Source organism: Panthera uncia, chromosome F1 (genome assembly GCF_023721935.1).
Source record: "Panthera uncia isolate 11264 chromosome F1, Puncia_PCG_1.0, whole genome shotgun sequence".
Classification (NCBI taxonomy): Eukaryota; Metazoa; Chordata; class Mammalia; order Carnivora; family Felidae; genus Panthera; species Panthera uncia.
Window position 1 is genome coordinate 28755659 of NC_064813.1, and position 24292 is coordinate 28779950.

At 44.4% G+C, this 24292-nt stretch overlaps 1 long non-coding RNA gene across 1 annotated transcript in view; it reads left to right on the top strand.

The window, feature by feature from the left end:
• LOC125925913 (uncharacterized) overlaps nucleotides 1–17492 on the top strand; it is a 23067-nt gene extending 5575 nt beyond the window's left edge. The window contains exons 2-3 of the long non-coding RNA XR_007458929.1: nucleotides 1612–1722; nucleotides 16604–17492. This is a non-coding gene — a long non-coding RNA (uncharacterized LOC125925913). The remainder of the gene's footprint in view (nucleotides 1–1611; nucleotides 1723–16603) is intronic.
• The last annotated feature ends 6800 nt before the right edge of the window (nucleotides 17493–24292 follow it).

A 24292-nucleotide genomic window follows, 5' to 3' on the forward strand; every position in this document is an offset into this window, starting at 1 on the left:
CGGGAGCTCCGAGCGGAGGGCACGCCCCTGCCGCCCGCGCGGCCCCCGGGGGTCCCGCTCGCCCCGCCCGGGCTCTGCGGCCCCCGCCTCCTCCCGAGCCGCCGCCGGGGCCGGAGCCCCTCTCGGCTGGCCCGCGCGGGGCGCACGCCGGGAGCAGAGGGCAGCCACCTGCTCCCCGGGCTGCGCGGGGCAGCGAACATCCGACGCCGCCCGGGCCCCGCGACCCCGCGGCGCATCCCCCCGGCCCTCCCCCCCCCCTTCCCCCGCGTCCCCGCTCCGCCACCGCCAGCCTGTTGCTGCGGGGGCAGTTCCGGCGGCGGCGCGCCCGCACCCGGGGACGCGCTCCACCTGGGCGACGGGGGCCTCCCCAGGGACCCAAGGAGGGGCGGGGGCCTTTGAAAGGATGGAAGAAGCCTCCCCTCCTGTCCACCCCCTTTCTGTTGTCAATTAAGGACATTTGGCCGTTACCCCCAGCTTCTCCTTTCTTTGGTGTTTCAAGTCCAGGGTGTGAATTCCGAGGAGGTGCTCGATTTTTGGTGATTTGGGGTGATAGGACTTAAATTACCCCTCCTGTCCACCTTGCTAGGCTTTTATTCAGGAGCGGATTCGAGATAAATAGGTGTAGGCCTGGCACAGGGGGAAAAGCGAAGGAGGCTCCCAGTTTGGATTTATTTGGGGGGAGAGAGCGCGACTCTGGAAAGTTGCATTTTGTTTAAATTAGAGCAAGAGAGAGTTGAAAGCCAGATTTCTATAATTTTTTCTGGTGATATTTCTTTTATGAAGTATCTAAGTGTCTGTTTGTCATCATTTTGAGATCAAAAGGAAAATCCATATGCTGCATAGTTTTTCGAAATTGCTATTTAAATATGTTTTAAATGTTTTATCCAACGTGGAGAAGGCCGCTCGCTCGGAGGCAAGGCTGGTAACAGGGATAGCGGGATGGTTTGATGTGGAGCAGTGGTTCCCAAGAGTGGCCCATAATCAGGAGTCACCAAGGGAGCTTTTAAAAAACAAAGATTTCTGGGCCCACCCCAGCAAGGGAAATCAGGCCTCTGGGGGTCATGCTGTGTTTCCAATTACTGTTCAGTTACTGATCAGTGACCTTAGGTGTGTTACTTAATCTATGTGAGCCTCAGTTCTTTTTATCTGTTAAGTGGGGGTAATATCCAACTTACGGAGTTGTAGAGAGTGTTATGTAAGTAAAATTGTTCAGCATGTGATTGGTGCTCAATGAGCCTATTTTGTCTACAAATGTGTGCTCTGTACAGTTGCACGGGATCCCTACTCCTTTTATGCAGAACCCTTTCTCCCAAAGATTTCGGTGAAACTAACTTCACCTAAACTTGTCCTTTGATATGTTCATGTATGCACATTTCAGCCTATGCATAGCTGCTCCACTGGGCCCTTATGTGCACACCTTTAAGGCCATAAACCATAGACTTGGTGCACATTTGGAAGCTAGGCTCTGGGCTCTTGCACCTATAGAACTGTCCATCCAGGCGGACAGGAATCATTTGCTGATCTGAGGTCTGCTTTTCTCTTTCTTTCTTTCTTTCTTACTTTCTTTCTTTCTTTCTTTCTTTCTTTCCTTTCACCTTCCCTGCTTTATAGATGGCAAACCTTTCCTACAGAAGCTGCCCATCAGACCAGTGAAACCCGCAGGACGAAAAGTTCTATTCAAGAAGGGAACAACAAGGAGGAAAAAAAGGTCAACATTCCCAGGTAAAACTAAAACAAATGTGTGTCATCTATCGTTTGCTTTTACATGTCTGAATGAACAACTTCCCCAAATCTATGTAAACTACAACGCTTCATAAAATTCTGTTCCAGTGAACCAATGAACACAAGCACGCCCCGACATAATTAAAAGCGAACCCAGCCAAAGGCAGCTGTGAGAAGGCAAAGAAAGATAGGCAGGAAGGTGCTATCCCTGGCTGTGACTCTGCAGTCGTGTGAGGGGAAGAAAGCCAGAGAAATGGAATGGGCTGAACTAGCAGAGAAACATCGAGAAGGCTGACAATTTTAGAACCGGAGACGGCTGACTAGCTATTTACTCATCCCAAAAAAGGTATTCGCTGGGACCCTCCGAAAGCTTGAGATACGTAATCAGGGTGTTTCGTGGAGCAAGATAAGGGAGAGATTGCCAGCTTGGGGTGTCTGTGGGCCCGATCCCTGGTGAATGAACCCATGGGTTGGGAGGAGATATTCCCTGAATGAGGGAGAGCTCATGCATCACCCCTAGAGGCCTGTCCCCCCTAAGGTTTGTGGATATCTGTGGGCAAGTATGGAAGGCTCCTGCTTTCTGGTTACTCTCTGTACCTGGGGGAGATGCCTCTAGGGGACAAAACAGAGAACCCCAAGACAACTCCAGAGAAGCCCGCATCTGGGGCCAAGCTGTAGGGAGACAGGTGACACCGACTGACCTTTCACTCCCAAAGGCCCTCATGGTACAAACAGCACTTTGGCCTATACTTGAGAAGGTGGTGGGGAGATGGGGGCAGAGGCTGAGGGGGGAAAGAGTATGTGTGGGGGGACAGAGTTTGGAGGGGCCAGGGATGGGTAGGGGGACAGTGTCTGTGGGGGTGGGAGGGGAGTGGGTGGGGGTGAGGAAAGAGTATAGGTGGAGGTCGACAAGGTGGCAGAGTTAGGGGGAGAGTGCCACTGGGAGTACTAGGGGTGACCGGAAAGGTAGGGGAGGAGCACCAGTTCCCCCACCAGGTGGCTTGCTGGGGGCTAAGTGGCACGTGGGAGTGTGGTTGGAGGACTGAAAGGGAGTCAGGAGAAAAGGTCCAGAGGCGACATGTGGCCTTTGCTGAAGCCTGGATGAAGGGCGCAGCAACTAGGTTTCCTCAGGCCCTCACCAGTCTCGCTGAGACAGGAAGCCACTGGCTGGCTTACTAGTCCCAGCTTGACCCGAAGGCCTAGGACCCCCTGTGAGGCCCGGCCTCACTGGGTGGGGCATCCGGGGGTCTCCCGCTGGGGATGCCCCCCGCCACAGGCAGGCCTGCACCCTGCTCCCCTCTCCTACCTCCAGCCCTGCCCTCCCCCCCTCTCCCAGCAGGACGTCCCCTGAAGTGCCTCCATCCCCACTCTAGGCCCAGGGTTGCTTCTGAGCCCCAGGTCTCCCTGGGCACTCTTCTTTCCCTCCCAGATAAGACGCCTTCACCCCTTCATCTCCTCCATGCTAATCTTCTGCTAGTGGTGCCTGAGGCGGGGAGGGCGGGTAGCAGGCAGAAGGCAAGAGAGGGCCCATAGCCCAAAGTGGACTCAAAGAGAAGGGAATGACACAATTCAACAGAGAGCTAACGTTTGCAAGACATGGCTAAGAATGGCAGTTGGTGACCCTGTTGAGGGAGCCGAGTGTACTGGAGCATTTGGGGTCTTAGCCAACATGGGGAGATCATTATCATGTGTGGGATTTAGTTGAGCCTCTGAAACTTCAATTAGGAACACAAGCCTAGAAGAATCTGGATGAGGGGCAAACGCGTCCACACGTAATCCTCTCGGTATCCCAGTGGTCTTTCTGTGAGACTTCAGAAGGAGGCAAACAGACGAAGTGAGAAACGATGATAGGCAGGTCGGCATTTATTGAGCACTTCCAGGGCCATAACTGTGCCAGATGCTTTATACCCAGCACTGCCATTTTCTTAATTCTAAAATGCCATGGATTAGAAGATGCACTGACAATGTAAAGATGAGAGAGAAGGAAAACACAGTGACCTTAAATGCACAATAGGTGGTAAAACATACTGATTTCGGGAACGTAATAAAATATGAGAAAACAGGAATCTCAGAAGTGAAGAAACAAAGTCTATTAAGCGTAGTTGTCTCAGCAGCCCTGATAGGAATTATCCCCACTGTACGGATGAGTAAACTGAGACTGTGGAAGCTTTCACCACTTGCTCAAGGCCACAGAACCTGTAAGTAGCAGTCAGCAGTGACGCCCGGTCTGCCTGCGGTCAGAACCAGGACAGTCTTTCCCAGGGCACGTAACCTCTGCAAGATTGGGCTCCTCCAGCTTTTTTCCTAGCCCGGGTTCTGTCTGGACCCTTTTGCCACGGGCGACCCCTCCCCCACCCTCTAAGCTCTGGAGATTTCCAGGAGGAGAAAGTAATTCATTGGGGAGAAAAGGTACAAAATAGTCAAATTACATTCTTCAGATTCAAATAGAGTCTTTAAAAGGGTAAAAATCCATGCATGCCAGGTTTTGCTGTGCACTGCAGGAAGTCGATGAATTCAAGGATCCCTGTATTGCTGAAAATAGAATTGTAAAAAATAAAAGGGGTGGGGGGAGAAAGTGAACGAAACTAATCCTATTAAACGTGGTAGCATGTTTTTGTGGCACGCAGGGAGAGATTAAGCACAGGAAAGGGGATAAGTACTGCTTCAGTTTCACTAAACTAATGTGACAACTTGTCATTGGAAATCTTTGCAGCCTGTTAGTAGATGACTAGCTGATTCAGAAGTGTTTTCTATCCTTCCCTTTGTGTCTCCCGTGAGGTTTTTTTTTTTTTTTAATTTTCTTTCTTTTCCTGTTTCTTTCTTACCCATGCTGCTCTATTTTGCTTTTTAATCCTTCGTGTCTCCTTCAAGTCAAAACATTTAGCTGGCTCTAATCAAGATTTGGTTTTGAAGATGCCCTTTGACCTCGAGTTGCCCAGAGAAGCCCCGGAGGGGACTGCTCTCCATCCCCAACCCAGCTTCTGTCCTGTGGCTTGAAAACCCGAGTTTCTGGGGGAACACTCTCATTTCAGATGTTTCGACCTTCTCCTCTCCCCTTTCTCCTTTTCCTTTTTTGTTTGCACCTTCTGTTCTCTCCTGTTTGACTTTCATTTCCGTGCTTCTGGTTTTTTTTTTTTTCCTCCTGTTTGACTTTCATTTCCATGCTTCTGGTTTTTTTTTCCCCTCACTTTCCCTTTCTCCTCTTATCTTTCCTAATTTCCTTCCTGTCACCTGCTTTCTTTGCATCTTCTCTTTCATTTCTTCCTTAGAATTTCTTTTCCCTCCTCAGTGTGCCCCGGTAGCTCTCTTAGTGTTTCTTTCCTTCGGCTAAGACTGTTACATTCCTCGAGAAAAGTTGTGAATCCCTCCCAGTGGTGTCCATGTTATAGCAGTGACTGGAGCTGAAGTGGGCAGTGTCCTGGGGACCGGGAAGCCCCAGGGCCCATCACAGACAGGCAGGGAACAAAAGGCCGATCTAAATCAAGAGGAAGGCAAGAATTTTAGGCTCGGTCACTGTCTTTCCAAAGCAGGTGTCTGGCTTGTTTGGAAATGTCCCTGACAGTCCCTCTCCCTCTTGCTTTGGCATCACCCTCTCCCCCGTTCCTCCTCCCTCCCCCGCTCCAACTTTCCCCACTGGCTTACCACCAGAGGCGAGATGTTGAGTCAATGGAAAAACAACATTCGCCAACATTAAAGGGAGACTGTTTAGAAAAGGAAGGCCCTGCTGAGGTGCAGAGGAAGCCTGTACATTAACACGGGCCACCTCTTATCTGGGGCAGCTGGGTCTCAGCTGCCTGGGCTGATTCCCTGGCTTTGCCAAGAGGCCTTCGGCAGAGAGGCTGCCTTGCAGAGTGGGAGGGGGGTGGGTGGGGGGGACTGCTCCTTCTCATCCAGGACCGGAGCATCCCAAACACTTTTAGAGACAAAAAGTCATGGCTTCTCTCCCAGGGACTTAATGGGTGTGTGTGTGGCGGGGGGGAGGCAGGGGGAACCTGGACCAATAACTAAAGTCTTGCAAAAGGCTACAGGTCCTCTGGGCCTTTGCCTCTGGACACTCCTCACCATAAACCAGACTCCTCTCATTTCCAGTCCTTTTGCAGACTCCCCAGTGCCGTACCAACTGGCTGTTCTGACCTGAACGTGAATTGTAGGGAAAGACATGCTAAAGTGACCCAAAGGAGAATTTAAAAGAAAAAACAAAACACGTGGGTAGGTTCACCCTGGTTCTAAATTGCTTACCGTTAAGTCTTGAGCCAGCTGCCGATGGAAAGATAAGGTAAATCCCTAATCAGTCAATAATTAACCGAAGTTCCATGAATGGGCCAGTCGGCCAAATCCTGCTGACACCTTCAGATCCCTGATTTAGTGGGATGCTTAGGTAGAACCTTCCGATAGACCCCACTCGTGGATCCCCATGAGGGGTAAAATGATGCCGGTACCTGCCAGTGAAATCTTTTCTTAGGCTCACTCCTTTGGATAACATCTGCAGATTTCACTTTGGGAAATGTGTGTGTGTGTGTGTGTGTGTGTGTGTGTGTGCGTGCGCACGCACGTGTGTCAGACAGAACAGCTTGGAGATCCATTCTGGTTCCAGGTCAGTTTGAACCAAATCCCAGATGTGTTCTGATCGTTACTCCCTTAGTCTTCCTAGAGGACTGTATCTTTTTTTTTCCCTGCTTTTCCCATCATTGTAGTTTCTTCCCAGTGCCTATAGATATTTTTGTTCCTTGTCTCTCAAGGTCAGTGTGTCTTCAATTTGTGGTAAAAGCAGAGATGCACTTTAAGTGATAAGCAGCCGCATAGCCCTACCAAAGCAGGAGAATAATTTTCAAATTTTAAGTAAGTAGAAAATTAAACGACAAATAAATACTGATTTTGGTGCTTCTGGCAGGCCAGGTTCTTTTCACTTCCTACGGAAGCAAATTTTTAGTAAGGGGCTTAATTCTTAAATGGTTCTAATTTCCATTTTTTGGTTTTGCTTTGCTTTGTTATTCTGTACAGCATTTAGTGTATTATGATATGTGCTTGTAGTTATACTATTAGATGAGAAAAATCAGTATATTAAGTGTGGTTTGAATTTTTCCTAAGATCAAGCTGTGGGTCACGACAGGATGCCAGTCTATGAACTTTTCCCCTAATTTTGTCTGCTCAAGCCATTTGAAAAACAGGTTCTTTTAGACACAGGGGGAGTGGGGTGCAAGAGTGTGGCTCGATGTGGTTCCATCTCCATTCTGGGAGAAAAACAACAAAAATTGAACGTTTGTCTACGAAGGTATCACAAGGGTGTTATTCCTTCATGTCAAAGATGGTCCATCCATTTACACTTCTGTTGGTTCCACAGCTCAGCCTCTGTGATCACCAACACATTGTTCTTCTCTCCTAATAGAACTCAGTAGTCTGGGTGCTCAATTAATCTTTGGCTGCTTGGGGGAATTGCCAATGAGTGGAAGTTCCGCCAATGATCTGTGACACCCTTTTCAACAAACATTAATTGAATGACATTTCTTTTTTCCCCACATCATCCATCTGTCCTTTCTTATGCAACTTGTGAGTTTCAAAAGGGCAGAAGGCAAGCTTTCTTTTGGTCACACATTTGGCCTAAGAAGACAATCTAAGAATTAAACAACATAATCTACCACAGCCTTATACATAAGTCTAGAAGATTCATCGGCCTGCAACAACATGTTAAATATAAAACCGGCTAGGGCCAGCCGTCTTTTTCTCTTTGCCCATTAAAACTTCTTGCTTTCATCAAGGTGGTAAGTGGTTACATTCAATGTTACGACATCATTTGGGGATACAAGTGCGAATGGGAAAGATAAGAAGAAAAACAGTGAGAATTTTTTTTTAAACTAGTCATTAAATTTGTAGGTAAACCTGGGATCTAGGTAAACCTGAGATCCAGTTTTCTTGGGCTTTATGTTAACTTTTGATTGTTTTAAAATAGGAAAAAGTATCTCACCTATAAGAGGGCTGGTAAGTAAAGCAGAGGACATACATCATGCTGTCTGTGTGGTCATGTTGCTTGGATATTAAAATGAGATTTTAAAAAATGAAACTGGAATCTATTTTTCAACAGGTTGAAAGGCATTTATAATTACACTAATAATTTGTGAGTATCATACTAATGAGGATAGGGAAATGTAGACCTTGACATTGGCACGTTTAGTTACACTCACTATGAAAAAGATGTTTACCCCTCGAGAGTTTCTTAAGAAAAAGAAAAATCAATCTCCATCAATGAGCAATATTTTTCTCCCCAAGGGATATTGATTTGAACATTGACTTCGCAATGGGTGAGTTATTTCCTTCAGGCCCCCTGTTATGAATTGTTAGGTGACATGTCTTTTATGAGCCAATAAACATGTTGTTTCTAGTATAGTAATCTTGTCAGGGAGATTCCAACTTCTGAGCTGTGGTTGGTTTGGGATATTTCAGCTTTTGGATGTCTGCGTTAAGTATTTCTATGGGATATATTCCAAGTTTAAAAAGCAGTATCGCTCGTCTCCCTTATTTTTTAAACTAAGAGTAGCCTTTCAGTACTTCTGAGGGAAAATCAGGTGGCAGTGAATAATTCCCTTTTCTGCTTGCTCCTCAGCTTTGTGTCCTCTCAGCTTGTGCATGGACCCATGACTCATGTGTAGTCATACAAATGTCTTCATGGCTCCCTTTTCTCCCTTTACATAACGGTACAATGTTGGTATCTCTAATTCTGAAAATAAACCAGATTGTCCATTTGCCAGAGGAACCAGTACGTCAAGGAACATCGTGATGGGTGGAAGCAGAGGAAAGGATAAGTGGCGTTGGATGCTTGTTGACACGAATGAGCGTTTTTTCAATTCATCTGTCAGGATTTGTGTGCACTGCATTTTCTTGATGAGCTCCTTGAAGGACGAATTTAGAATTTACATTAGATCGCCTTAGGGTCGATTCGTCCATCCGTTCGTTCTTGAACGAATATTAACCTGTGCCCATATCATGTGCCACACACCATACTCAGCACTGATGATAAAGAAGACCCATCTGAGGCTTTCACAGTGTGCTTGGGAAGGCATCAGGTCGGATAGTTCTGGATACATGTTGACACAAAATACTTTAGGAGCCCTGAGGCTTATTTCACAGAAGCTGGGAGTAGCAAGGAAGCCTTCAGGGAGAAGTTAAGCAAAAGCGTTAATTCATCGGACCATGGGCTCAGGAGAGGAACAGAAGCGTGTGTCCCCGTTGCAAAGGGAGCGGAATCCTAAGCAAGTCACTGTATCCCCCTGAGCCTTAGTTTCCTTGTCTGCAAACTGGGAATAGTGATACCTGCCTTCTGAGATTGAAGGTTAAGTGAGATTGCATGAAGAGGCCTCGACACCGTGCACAAAGTCGACACTGCATAAATGTCTGCTAGAAAGGTATGATAAAGTGACACCTTAGCACACTCTCTAGTATTAATCCAGCAAATATTTGTTGGGCACTGACCAGGTGTCATGCTGTAGTGCTGGGTTCTGGGCAAAAGACCAGCAGTTCGTCAGGAGACACCATGAGGACGGAGCGAGAGATAGAATGACAGGTGGCTCCTGCGAGGCGTGGAGGAGGCACACTTCTGTGCGTGGCGGGCCTGAGCTGGTCTCTTACTGCTGGAGCCCAGAGCACCAGGGGCGGCCTGAAGGAGGAAGAGCCAGCAAAAGTTGGTCTTGCCCGACCAGGAAGGGGCTTGTGGGGCAGTGATGGCCTCAAAACAGGAAAGAGACAGACAGATTTGTTCATCTGTGATTTCTCAGTTTCCTCTAAGTTTTCCCACGGGTGTTCCTTGCCTTTCTGTAGCTGGATCGCGGCCTCTTCAGAAACCAAGAAGCCCATCTGTTTGCTGCTGCCTGTTCTAATGTGGCGCCTCTGATATACCCTCAGTGAACGTGGCTAGGTCTTTATACTTCCCTCTTCTCCACATGCTGAAATTTTCCAGTCCTTTCTGAAGCCCAGTCAGTTTCAGAGTGCTCAGATTTAAGTGCTTGCTTGTGTGCTTATTGAAGAGATTCGTGAATTGAGAGTTGTGATCGTGTCACTGCCTAAAACTCTTCATATTGCTCTCAGGATAAAGTCCAAGGTCCTGAATGTGTGCCACAAGACTTTTCATCATCTGGCTTCTGTCCTGGGCTCCTGCCTCACCTCCTGGAACTCCCCATTCTCCCCACGTCTCCACGTCACTGGCTTTTCTCCTGTTACCTCAGCACTGCTGGTACCTTTATCGTGTTGCTGCCTTTGTTTGAAAGGCCTCCCCAATCCCTTCTCCAGACAAACTCCTCTCTTTAGTTAGGGTCCCACTTAAAAGTCATTCGCTCAGGAAAGGCCTCCCTCATTTCCTAGGTTAGATGATCTAATGATACCAGCTCACATCACCTATGGTTTTCTTTTCTTCTGCTTACCCTACGTGAAGTAAGTTATTTGAGCACAGACCTTATTCACCCAACAAATACTCTCTGAGGCCTTCAGAGAATGGCCTAGATGTTGGGAATACCACACAGGAAGACAAAGTCTCAGCCCTTGGAGCTTGTAAGTGAGGCAACAAGCAAGAAGCACATGTGGATGGGATATAATGTCAGTGATATAAACACTCTGGAAAATAGTGAAGCTGGGTAAGGGGATGGAGAGGGCTTGAAGATAAGTTGGGAATGAAAAGAGGGAAGGCTTGTGGTTGTCTGGTTCAGTGTAGAATTCCCAATGCCCAACACAATGTCTGGCATCCAAAAAGGACCTTGCAAATATTTGCTCATTGGGAATCATCTTGGTTCAAGTAGGCCTGAAGGAATGAAGGGTTGAATTAGGCTAACGCAGTGGTGCTTGCTTCTCCCCAAGTTCCCTGACTGTATCTGGGACAGTGGGAATCCACGTCAAACCTATGTCCCTGTTAAAGTCTACGATAGTCATACCTTTTGTGTGGTAGCCTTGCACACTTTCTTCTTAACCACCACAGGCCAAATAGCAACTGGTTGGTGAATGAAATATTTATGCTTTGGAGAAATCTTGATGTTCTAATCAGTTTCTATTTATATAATGATCAACTATGCCTATGAGGAGGAGGAGAGTTTTTTCTGTGATCTCTGTGCATCTAAGTGACTAATGAAGTCAATCTGGACTTGGCAGATTTTGCCACAACTTGGACAGACGTAGCACCCATGATGTCGTGTCACTTCTCAGCTTGCTGGTTGCCTTGTTCCCACTGCTGTGATCTCATGTTTGGCATTTTCCTTTCAAAGTGTTATCTTCCCATTTCACATCGTCCCTCTGTGTGGCTCAGGCTTAAGGCACTGTCTACCACTTGTCTTTCAACCAATCTTGTCTTCTTAAAGAATATTCTGAAGACCAAACATTCTGTTAGCTTTAGTTTGTTTTAATTTTGGAGGAGCCGAGGGGGTGGGAAGAGGAGAGGGGAATTCATACTTTCGCAATTTTTTTCTTAATTTGAATGACAGAGCTGGACCGCGGGGCTGAGTTTGAATTGAGATTCAGACAAATTGGGTTCGTTCTCTATAGTCTTGGTTAAAGAAAATTTGCACAGCACGAAGGAAATGAGCAAAAGAATGGTTCGGATTCTCTTCTGTGGACCCTAGCGTACCTTTTCTTTTGTGCTGGCCCCACAACTCCCGTGAAACAGCATCTTTCCCTGCCCTGGGGGCCTCTTCTGGTTTTGCACTGTTATAGGAATTCATTGCTTTGTTTGTATCACTCTTTGGACCAAAAAAGCCGATCAAAGTCCATACTCTTAAGTTCACTTTGGCTCCAATCCCTGCTGTTTTGTCTGTCCCACCCCTTTCTGTGTATCACACTGTTTATCTCCACAACCAGATCTCAGAATCCCCAGCAGAAAATCACATAGTTTGTATCTGCCATTAACCAGCTTCCCCAACCACCCCATGCCCTAATCAGAGGCCTTCCGATAGTTGCTGCTCAGGGGTTTGGGTAAGAATAAGATCGGAAAGAAATGGAATATATTTCCAGCTTCATGTGGTTTCCTTCAATCTTATCAGTTTGTAATTATATATTTACTTATCTTTTTACGTATTGACGGCTCTACCTTCCCTCCAGCAATAAGCCTCATAAAGGCTGGAAAATGTGTCTGCTTTGTTGACCAAGGTATGCCTGATGCTGGCCAGAGTAAACATATTTAATGAATCTCTGTGGAATATAGGAGTGACTATAGAGAAGAAGGAGCTTATTCAGGGTGGATTTTCACTTACCCTTAAGAAGTGAAATGAAAGCAAACTTTGGTGGTTTTGTTTAACTGTGGGCAAATTGGTATGGACTGAGAAATTCAATTAACTGTATTCATCAATTTTTGTTTCTGGGCTAGAATCGTCAGACTGAGACCCGGAATTCTTGATTCCCTTTTGTGGCATTAAAAAAAAAAAACAACAAAAAAAACAAAACAAAAAACCCAACCCAAATCTTGGCATATTACACCACCCAGATTTTTTTTCTTTGTCTCAAAGAAGGCTAAGCTGAACACTAGATTCCTTACCCAGTGCAACAATCAAAAACTCCTAAAACCTCAGCTGCCTTGGATGATGTCACAAAACCCTCAAGAATGCTCACTGCTGAGTTGGGCACAGGCCCAGCAAACACAATTCTTTCTGCCAGTTATTCAGGGTCTTTGACAGATTAGGTGGTCTTTCTTATTCTTTCTTCTTCCTCTTCCCCTCCTCCTCCTCCTTCTCCTCCTCCTCCTTCTTCTTCTTCTTTTTCAACCTCTGAAAAGGCAGTTCAGTTTACCTCTAAGCAAGACATTAGCTCTGACTGCCCCCAAATAACATTTTAATTGGAATCTCAGTCCAAACAAATGCCCAGCTTCTTTATTAACCCCAACAGTGTAATTTTTCAACCTCAGACTGATTCAGGGGGAAACTGTCTCACTCAAACTGCCATGCAATGGAACATGGCAGTTTTCCTCAACCAGTCTCTCTTCTGACCTTGATTTGAACCTTAATCTCTTCTACCCGTGTTTTCTTTATTAGCTGCTCATAGCTGTGGCACAAGACTAATTTTCCTGTTTTTAGACTACCAGTTTACAGAGGTATTTCACTCCCTGTTTGATTCCCAAAAGTAACCAAGATTTCATGGACCTCGTTGGGAAAGGGAAGGTAATACCCATTCTTCACATTTCTTTTTAGGTTTTGTAATTTACCGTAGCTGCTTTGCAAAATATGCTGTAGAATTTTAGACTGTACTTGCTTTGCAAAATGTGCTGTAGAATTTTAGTTTGTACTTTTGAGGTACAAAGTTTAGGTACAAAGAAATCATACACTTAATTGTCAGAAAAAAACTAAAAAAAAAAAACCCTTCTAAATGATTACAAAAGACTTTTCATCAATAGACAGGTCCACTCTCATAAAGTGAAAACTAAGGCTATTACCCGAGTAATTTAGGCAAACACAATATGTTTTTTTTTTTATTAGAAATCTCTAATCTTTTGGGGGAGATATGAATTATCCAGATAATTGCTTCAATTCCTTCATTTTTATGCTGAAATATAGTCAATGAGTAATGACAGAGAAAATAATTTTTTCTCAATTATACATCTGCATTTTTTGACATTGGTAAAATGATCCAAATTAAAAAGAAAAAAAAAGGCACCCTTTTCAATAACAATGAAAAAAAAAAAACGTGTTTATTTGGAGTATACCTTAATATAGCAGAACTATGTAGGTAGAAAAACAGTGCTTATGATCGTGTGCTCAATTAGATTTATTATAGGTTTTTGTACTTTTTGGCATTAGCATGAAAGCATATTGGTTATTAGTTTTTATAACCTAATTGGAGGCTTTGTATCTAGTTACCCCTCTGTTCTCAGCTTCATACAATAGTTTGTTGATTGCAAAAATTACATTTCTGTGACTTTAAAGTCCTAGAACTAGGTCTGCCACTGCAAGTTGGGGATTCAGCCTGGTGTTTGGAGGGCAGGGACCATGTGCCCTCTGGGTGTGAGGGGGTAGGCAGCTGGGAACAATTGTCTGTCCCCCGCGGTGTTCAGTGGCATTAGCAGCACGTTGGCATGATAAACTTTGCCTTCATTTCACTGGCTCAAACAATTAGTGGGATTGAATCAGAGTTCTCCCAGATCATAGTTTATTATATGTTATTAAATTCCATTATTCAAGAAGTTGCCGCTCTGATTATAAAACTTCCCAGCATATCCTGCAAAGCCCTCATCTCCATCCCTGGCGCATTTCCTTTTACATTTATCTTTTGCTTCTCTGATAGACAAGCTTTTTTTTTTCTCTCTCTCTCTTTCTTTTTCTTTCCCCTTGGTACTTATTTAAAGAGCTAAGAGCTAATTTGAAAATACATCTACGAAAGGACAACAAAAATGAGATGTGAAAAAAAATGGGTGAAGATTCTTAATTAGTCCATTATTTGACACGCACGATTTAACATGGTATGCTTAGCATTGTGCATTCCCCAAAAGAACAAGGCTCTTTTTTTTTTTTATCCCAATCTTTAACTCCCTCTCATTCATTATATCCCTTCTTGTCACTTTCCATTAGCTGATCATGACATCCTTTGCTGGAAGGGCGAGCAAGCAGATTACTTCCAAACTGGTGTAAGTGACACTCAAAAGACTGGCCTAAAGGGGGTTCTGTGATAGCAACAAGCTCTTCAGCCCCTGGAGTTGGAGAATGTCGTTTCAATAATATATTGGAGTCCATTGTCACATCCTTTCTGTAGCAACTTGGCAACTCCCCAGAAGTGGCAGGAATGGTTCTTCTACCGTGATAGAATCTAATGTTACCACTGTTGCTGATGATAGAAATAATAATAATAATAATAATAATAATAAATTATTATTATGAAGAATTATTTATAAGTATATAAATAATAAAAATCATTATTATTACTATTTACTTAGCCAGTCTAACCCTTCATCTTGCATTTTGCATTTTACAAATGAGGAAACTGAGGATCAAAGTAGCTAAATAAATTGTCCATGGTCCCACAGCTGATAAGTAGCAGAGCTGGGATTTTAATTGTGAGGTCTGATAGACTCCAGGCTATGCCTCTTACTGCTAGAGCAGGTTACACATAACACACCAACTTTTAGGAAACGTCACCATGTCTCCCTAAGTCTAAAAGAGTAAAGAGATGATCAACAGAGCATTCATTTTAACGCAACTGAAAAATAACCTGTCACCAGGCACTTCCGAATGAGGGTGGAGAGGACTGAATGAAGCAGCCAGGGACGAAACACACATGCGCAAATGGTGCTGACTAAGAAGAAAAGGGAAAGTCTGAGGCTCTGATCAGGTCAGCCCTGGAGATGCAAACTGTTCCCAGCACATCTTTCCTGCCCCCAACAAGCCCCTCTCTTACCCTCAAAAGCCTGACCCTGGGAATCATCCTCAGCCTTGGAAGGGCACCGGCCCAGGAAGAGCTGAATGGTTGCAGATAACAAGTCACAATGAACTCTGATCCGAACAGCACTGGGACCAGTCCCGGCTGCCGCTCATGCCTCATACCGGCGTCCAGCCTTCTACGCTCCTCTGTTCCTGAGAAACCACCAATCTTTGAAATATTTTCATTATAAAATAGAGAATAGGGAAATACAGATCAATACATTAAATAAGAGTTACCTGTTTTTCTACTAGCAGGAGAAAATTGATAGTCCTATGGTGTGTGTCTGTTTTGTTTAAGATATTTATTTATTTATTTATTCATTCATTCATTCATTCATTTATTTATTTATATGTATATAGTAGGCAGTAAAACAGGGCAGACTGAAATCGGACCACCCATCTTTAAATGTAGACACTGCCACCAGCTGTGTGACCTAACCTCTCTGGACCCTAGTTTTCTCGTATGTCAAGTACCTCCCTCAAAAAGCTGTTGTGACAATGATCTGATGTGTGTGAAGTAGCTGGACCATGGGGAATCACTTCCTGCATCTAGTTGCGGTTACATACACGTTCGTCAATGTTCTTGCTCTGTTTCTGACCATGCTCCAGCCTCCTTGATTCCAAGCCTGTAGCTAACTTCGTCCTCAGCCACGATTCTGTCCCTTTTCAGTCCGTTTGGTGTGATCAGCTTCCCCCTTACACTTCACCAGCAGTTTTCCCGGTCTCAGTTCCTGTCCGTTTAACCCCAACTCTTAAGTAGGCATCACCAGCCTCTTTTCCCCACTATGTGATGGATGCATTTCTGCCTGGGTGCCCTGCCTGCTCTGCCCAAAACCGAGGCAAAGCCTGAGCTCAGCCTTCCTTGTTCCCATCTGGTTGGAAATCCTTGAAGTGAGTGCAGATGGAGGCAATATCACGAGTTTGTGATCATAAAGACAGCAGCAACATCAACCCACAATCTGGGGGCCTCTGGAATGTCATTGAAAAACTAGCGTCAAGACGTGTAGACATACACAATGCCAAAGCAAGTGTATTTGTAATCATTTTAAATGTAAAAAATCATTTTAAATGTAAATGTAAAAAACAATCATTTTAAATGTAAAAAGGTAATTATGAATGATTTTTTTCATCTTCCCTTTAAAAGCCCTCTGTTGTCAAGGCCACCTTCTCAATGATCTTTGTACTTCTGAGAAGGGGGAAAATATGTGTGTATGTATGTATGTATGTATATTTTAACTGGGGGGAGGGGGAGTAGTGCATGTGCTGGGAGAGCGGTCGGCTGGTGGCAGGAATGGGGAAGAGAGAATTATATTTAATGAAACTGGGAGTTCACATGGACCTTTCAGACTTAAAAAAAAGTGTTGATTTTTATATGCCAAAGGGGCTTGACGGCTCATGGCTTTGGTGTATTTTTCCAGACGGCAGATGCCATTTTGTGTTTTGCATAAACTGACTAAATTTGCTTGCTCTTTGTACGTATTTCAGAGGCAACCATTCTTTGCTTTCAATAGGACAGAAGAGCTCCTTGGCATCGGAACCCTCCTGGTCCAGTGAGGGAGGGATGCGGGTCGCTCGTGTATGAGGATACACAGCCATCATCCAAAACTTCCCAGTTCAGGTGGAAGGAAGAGGTTGGACCAGAACTTGGGATCCGAGTTGCCCAAAGGATGGTTCGGACGGTGTGAGTGAGTCACAGAAGGTAAGCTATGCTCAAGAACTTTCAAAAGTTATTTTTCCAGTTTGTCCATTCTTATCTCCATGGAGGACAAATAGGTTCGTTACGCTTTTATTCCAACTCCTCTGCGTCTTGCAATTGCTAGTTGTGCGATCCTGTAATTTAGTAACTCTGTGCTTCAGTTTCTGCAAAAAAAGAAAAATTAGGATGATAATAATAAATAACTCATCTCTTAGGATTGTTGTGAAGATTCCATGAGTTAATCCGCATAAAGGTTTCTGAACCGCGTCTGGCATATAGCAAGTGTTCAAGAAATGTTGATAATTATTGTTGATACGATTCATTTCTATGGAAGTTTGCATTTTTGCCTTTATTTTCTGATGATTGTCCTGTCCAGTTCCCATGGCCATTATGCTAATTCTTTGGGTTGGTTTTATGGAAATAGACTGGTAACAGAGTGGTTAAGCTATTGGCTTTGCCGTCGAACAGAATCAAGTTGAAGTTCTTGAAGTAACAATCAATAGCTGTATCTCCTCAAGAAGTGACTTAATTTCTCCAGGCCTCAGTTTCTTCATCTATAAAATAAGGATGACAATAATCATACCTGCTTCATAACGTGACAGTGGTTGAACATTATCTGGCAAAGATGTAAAAGCATGTTGGTATTGTTATTATTTTTGCTGCCCCAAATATACCGAATAGCTCACTTATAGTCAAAAGTGCCTCTAGGAGCTTGTTAGGACCCCAGGGCTCTAGTTTCATGGCAGCTACCTCACCAGAAAAGAGAGCAAACACAGAAATAGAAAGATGCTGTGAGGCCACGACTTTACAGGGACTCTTTGCCACATAATGACACAGATTTGAGAATCGAGTCTTGCTCAACATGGATTCCAACTGAAGTTAGAAAACTCCAATTTCTGAGCAGACCAATCCCAACTCATTACATTGGGGGGTATTCCAAAGGACGGGAACTATTGGGATAGGAACCGCAGCCTTATTTTTCTGTCCTAAACCCCCCACCCCACCCCCGGCCCACATAAAGCACAGAGCCAGGTAGATTGTAAGGAAGCATTAGTGACCCGTGCTGGTTACCTTTCACGGAGGCGTCTGGCTTTTGCCACATTATAAATATTTACGTTTCCCATTTTCGAAAATGTTTGTTTATTTCTTCCTTAAAGCTGAAAATGGATAAAAGTTGCATCAGTGACTGAAAGAAACCCCTCTAGAGTCATGTTATTGAAAACAGTTATTGAAAACCGTCTAGATCACACATGCCACTTTCCTCCAGCAGTGACAGGTAGTCTCCATTAATAACTGAATAAAGAGAAAAACAAAGCTTTTACCCTGAAGCTAGTACAAAACCTGAAACAACCCGAAGAACATGGAACAAGGAAGTCTGAAAAGCATCACCAAACTCGCAGATACTTTGTTGGCTCTGTGACGGTTTTTGGACCGCCCCTTCCTGCCGCTGCGTCACTTCCCACAGTGAGGATAAGAGGGGACTTGAGTTGGGAGAAAAGGCACAGGAATGACTTCCTTTCTCAATTGAGACAAGATAGCAGCTCCGCTTTTTGTTCCTGACCTTACGCTTAGAAATTTCTCAGAGAGTGGAATGCCACGATTCGTTATCATTAACGGGAAAATAAGAGGGGAAGGTAAGAGCAAACAAAAGACAAAAGAAAGTGCATGTCAAAAGAAAAAGAGAAGTTGGAAAGAGCACAAAGCTATATTGTTAACAAGGGGGGAAGAAAGTACAAAGCAGCAAACAAACGAAAGAAACGTCCCAGTCCTGTGCCAGAGGTGGCTAACTGGCCAATGAAGATTCATCCTCCCCTTCTGCCAGGTAGAGGTGTTTCTGGGATGTCAGCAGGAGACTGTATTTCCCAGCCTCTCTTGTGGTGATGTGGGACCATGTGACCAGTTCTCATCAGGGGAGTCTGAGCTGAAATTCAAGAGATATGTGTCACATGGGGGTTCGGTGAAGACTGTGATAGTTTCTCCGTTCTGTCTCTGTCTCTCTGTCTCTGTCCCTCCCTGTCTCTCCATCTTCTGGCTAGATAATGCCAGGGCGGTCTTGATGTCCCCCATGCCTGGAGCCATTACAGGGAAGGAATATGGATTCCTGAATCACTGCTTAGAGAAGAGCAGCCCAGAACAGCTGCCCAACCGGGAATATCCACATTGGACTTTTTTGTGAGTGAGACATAAATGTCCATACGTGAAGCCGCTGAGCTTTTAGGGATTGTTTGTTATACCAGCAATCATTACTTACCTTGACTAATACAGAAATTGCTACGAGAAGGGAGCTCTAGAAGCAGTTGCTTTTTCTTCTCGCCTTTGCTTAAAAACCAGTTAATTATTTCCTGATATCCTCTTTTTCTTCTATTATGTTGTCAACAGCAGCCAATAACAACCAACGCATGCTATTTTTCACCTACGAGCTCCAGAGTCACATGGTCTGACTTCCAAGTTATGAAAAGCAGCAGTTTTGCCAGGTATTTTTCCACTGCATGATATGGATCTGCAGCCATCCAGACTAATATATCTGCTCTGGCACCTTGACCGCAAAGTCAACGCCACATATATCAGGGTCTTGTTACAGGACACCAGATCGGGTACTGAAGAGAATAGTCAAGTTTATTCAGGAAAATAGAAGTCTCTTGCGGCAGATGCAATGTAATGTGTTCACCAAATGATTTCTTTTCCCCGGGCACAGGGGAAGACCACAATCCCCTCTCCTTTGCAAGTTAATTGGGGCCAGAGGACCAGTTCTTTGTAAGGGAGTGTATGCAGAAGTACTGTGCCTCCTTTGGTCCACGGAGTTAAGAGTGTGTGTACGTTTTCCCTGTTTCTGTCTCCTCTTCGTCCATAGGGATCTTGCAGGACATGTGTTCCGGATGGTGTGGCTACAAGATAGAAGCCACTCAGCCTACAACGTGAACAAGAAATAACCTGTATTTTGTCATATTCTCCAGGGTTGGGGAGTTGTTTGTTACCGAAACATACCTACCGCATTCTGCCTGTACTCAAAGTGTTTCATCAGGGAGGAATTCAGTGCAAGGAATTCGAGGACTCCAAAACCAGAATCACTGGGAGAGCCAGGGAATGAAGGGAAATCTGAAGTGAAGGCACCACCAGGACGTCAGCTTGCCACCGATGATCTCAGCTCCCTGCAGCACTGATGGGGGAGAGGCCTAGGAAGAAGCCCTGAAGCTGACACGGAACCCCCCCCACCCCATGTCTGCAGTCTGTTAGTGCCCACACACCTGCTTGTAGCTACAGATAGAGAAAAATGGCTTTTGCCTCCTGCCTCCAATGATTGCAAGAGCATCTCTCAGTGGGAGGTGGTACTGAAAACCCTACTGCCAAAGGAGCCTGGGGATGTCATCGCCAGGCTTTTAGCCATTATGGTACAGAGGACAGAGGTGGTGCCTCCTGAGTATCAACAAAAAGTGTCAGGCACAAATGCTCCTCGTCCTTCCCATGAGAAATCCAAATGGTCATCCCTCCATAACCCATTTTCTCTTGACTCTTGAGGGCAGATCTTACTCCATTCTTTATCCCCCGATGCCAGACAAGACCAAACAAAAAATCGTTCTGAAGTGATTTGGATGGAATGACAATAGAATGAGTAGCAAATCAGAAAGTTGTCTCCGTGTATTTAAGTTAGGTTTCAAGGTCTTGTGCCCATGGAATCTGATGATTCTCCCTAATGACTGCCCTAGTTTCTTCCCTGGCTTAAGCTCTTTCCCCTCCTAGTCTGCTCAGAGTGAAGAGCTTCTTGTTCAACAAGTGACCTTAAGCTTGAGCTCTGGGTCCTGTCCACATAGCCAAAAAGAGGAGGCTTTGATAATAGGTCTGGTAGAGGCTGTCTATATTCTCTCTCTCTCTCTCTCTCTCTCTCTCTCTCACACACACACACACACACATGTTTTAAACTGAAGTATCACGTTGGTTTTGCAGAGTTAGTCCAAGTATTTCCGTATTTTATTCACTTGGTCTGAACATGACTTTTGTGCTCTGGCAGAGCTAGGACATCTTTGGGAAGGTGAGGTTTATGAGTTCACATTGGGGCAGGGTGGGGAGTATTCTGTAAGTGAGGAGAGGGTGGGGTAGACTCGGGTGTTAGCCCGAGAAAAAGATACTCAGGAAAGGGAAGGCCAGACCTTGATGTGGTTTTACCTAGAAAGGCACCAAGTTAAAACTCTGTGGAAGATTAAAGACATCCTCTTGATATTTTCATTTTCCTCATCAAAAAAGGGTAAGACTATTGTGCCTATGGTAAAAATAATAGTAGAATGACTCAGACTTATTTACAACCATCAAAGAAATGGAAGATATGGATCATGTCACTAATTAATCTTTTTATCATTATAAAGTGGTGACTGTATCTAGCTGAAGCGTTGTGTGCATAATAGCACAATTATGGGGGATGTGATGATGTAATAGCGGCTAGTGCCCAGTATTTAGCCTCTCTTTTCCATTCCCACCCACCATGATCTCTGGCTATATTTAGTTGTTTTACACAGTGTACCTGGAGCAAAGTCTATTTTACAAAATTCAAAGAATGGAGAGAAGAGATAGAGTCTTCACAGAAAAACCAGGCTCCACAAAATCTGTTTCCCTTGGTTACTCATGTTCCTTATTGGTGAATATATTTTCTTCTACTTTGCACCCAGAATCATGGATGGAACACAATCATGAGTTTATTTTGTGTAAAGGGAAGTAGAGCATTGAGCAATCATCTAATGAATGCAGTCAAGATGGTTAGTGAATCTGGAAAATTCCACTCTCAAAAAAAAAATTACTTTCTCTACTCTGTAGCAGATTTCCTCTTGGCCTTAATTATCCACAGAGTTGTCCAATTTTCTGATAGTCTTTACCATTGTTGACATCACCTTAATAATTTATTTAATGGATTTATTTGGGTTCATTTGGGAACCCTTTATTCTAAGTGGTTGCTTTTATAAATCGTTCAATAAGCATTGAACACTATTCCAGTTATCTGTTGCTGTGTCATAAACTACCCCCAAACCTGGTGACTTAAGGAGACACTTCATTATTGTCATTCTTGATTCTTATGGTTGATGGGCTCAGCCAAGCAACTCTTGCTTGAGTCCCTCGTATGGATGAAGTCTGATGGTAGCTGGGGCTGGAGTCAGCTAAATGTTTCCTTATTCATGTCTGGCTTCGGGCTCCTCGGGAATCTTTTTTGCTCCCCATAGCTAGCTTGGGTTTCCTCAGAGCCTGTTGGTCTCTTGGTAATCAGCCTTCTTACATGACCGGCTTCCTCACGTGCAAGTGTTCTCAAATCCAGGTGCAAGTTGCAAAGCCTCTTAAGACCTAGCTTTGGAAGTCATGTGGGTGACTTCTACTTTCTGCTTGTTGAAGCAGTCACCAGCCATCCCAGATTCTAAGAGATGGAGAAATGGAGTCCACTCACAGTAGGGGAATGGCTGGTGCATTCAAAGAAGGAAAGAACTGATGGCGGTCATCTTAATGACAAGCTACTATAATTATCTACTATGCAGCAGGTACTATGATGGATACTGGAGAAATGTGTTGAGCTAAACAGGCACAGCCTCTGCCCTTGTGGAGATTCAAATCCATCTTAACTTTAGGTTGACTTGACAGTTTCCACAATCCACTGCTGAGCAGTGCCAAGTGTATTTGGCTATTAAACTGGTAAACACTAACAGGATAATTTGTGGCCTGGTCATTAGCTGACTTTCTCAATAACCAAACTGAATGGAATTTGTGATTCTCTTATCCATAGCTTGGTGATCAATTTGATGAGCTGATTGATCCATGCATTCTTTTTTTTTATTAAAAAAATTTTTTTTAATGTTTATTTATTTTTGAGAGACAGAGAGAGACAGAGTGTGAGTGGGGGAGGGGCAGAGAGAGATAGAAAGACACAGAATCTGAAGAGGCCCCAGGCTCTGAGCCATCAGCACAGAGCCCGACGCAGGGCTCAAACTCACAAGCTGTGAGATCATGACCCGAGCTGACGTCGGATGCTCAACTGACTGAGCCACCCAGGCGCCCTGATCCATACATTCTTTAACGCATCATCTGAGCAAGGTTGGGATACCATCTGGTGCTTAACACATTGAGTTCCTGCTGTGCACAGAGGCTGAAACTAACTTTTAAAACTTGTGATAGGGAATACATAAGATACTGAAAAGCCAGATTTTGCTCCCGGTAGAGCTTCCATTCCTTTTGGAAGTTCGATCGGGAGCAGGTGGAGCAGCTCATGACAATTACAAAGCAAGATGTGGGACCGAGAAAACGCAGGAGAAACTAGACAGGAGGTATCTTTCCATTTCCCTCCTGACGATCGTCTTTTGGAGAGACAGAGAATTGATTATTTGCCTCAGCTTTCTTCTGTTTGGTGTCATTAAAGGAAGGTGATCTAGGTTTGTTAAGTAAAAGGAGATTTCAGGACAGGAATGTTGACAGAAGAATTGGTGGTGTTCAGCAATTCTCAGGTCTTATCGTTTTTGGCATAGTTTATGGCCATTTCGCGGTAACAGCTCTGAGGGGCTGGGGGAGGCGGCTCGTGATGACACAAGAGATCCCTTGACATTTTGGAAACAAAGGTCAGAGCCTGAAAAGGTCCCAGAGCAGGTAGAATTCCTGTCCACACTTGTGAAGTTCTCTCCCATAAAGCTGGTATCATGTTGTGCCTTCTTATGTTATGTCTGTGTATCTATGTTATCTCACATAGTACGGAAGGACTATACAGGGAATATTTTAAGTAAAACAACAACAATGTAATACATGCTTTGCCTTCCTTACCTAGATGCTTCAAGCAAAGCTAAATTTTGGCTTAACTGTCACATAACAAGGTTCCTCTATCAACCCATTAACTTTAACTTTGTAATTCATACTTTATCAGTGTGGATACTTTTCTCACACTAGTGAATCTTGTGTCCCCTGGGTATAATTTGCTAAGTTAAACTTCTTTCCATTTCTCGTGCCAATTTATTCATCTATCTGAAATGTCTGTCCCTACTTCTCTGGAAATTCCTAATAAATTTTAATTATATCCTTCTCTTTATTCGGTCAGTGCATACTTATTTGAGGTGTTTTTGGGTTACGTCGTTATTTTGTGTCTGCTGATACATATATCACTTTACAAATTTTCATGGGCACCTGATTAGCCCAACTTCTTATCAGGTGGTAAACTGAATGGCAGGAGTTTCCCTATACATACAAACATAGATATACATATGGATGGTATCTGTATGCATACATACGTACACAAGAGACATCTCCTGACAGCTAATTTATGTGCTTCATTCTCCACTTTACTTTTGTCAAAACCAAACAGGCTACAGAGCACCGGAGGGTTGGGGGGGAGGTCTTGGTTGGTTAAGCAACTGATTTTGGCTCAGGTCATGCATCTCGTGGTTTGTGAGTTTGAGCCCAGCATCGGGTTCTCTGCTATCCGATCTGCTCTCAGCCCACTTTGGATCCTCTGTCCCCCTCTCTCTCTGCCCCTCCCTTGCTCTCTGTCTCT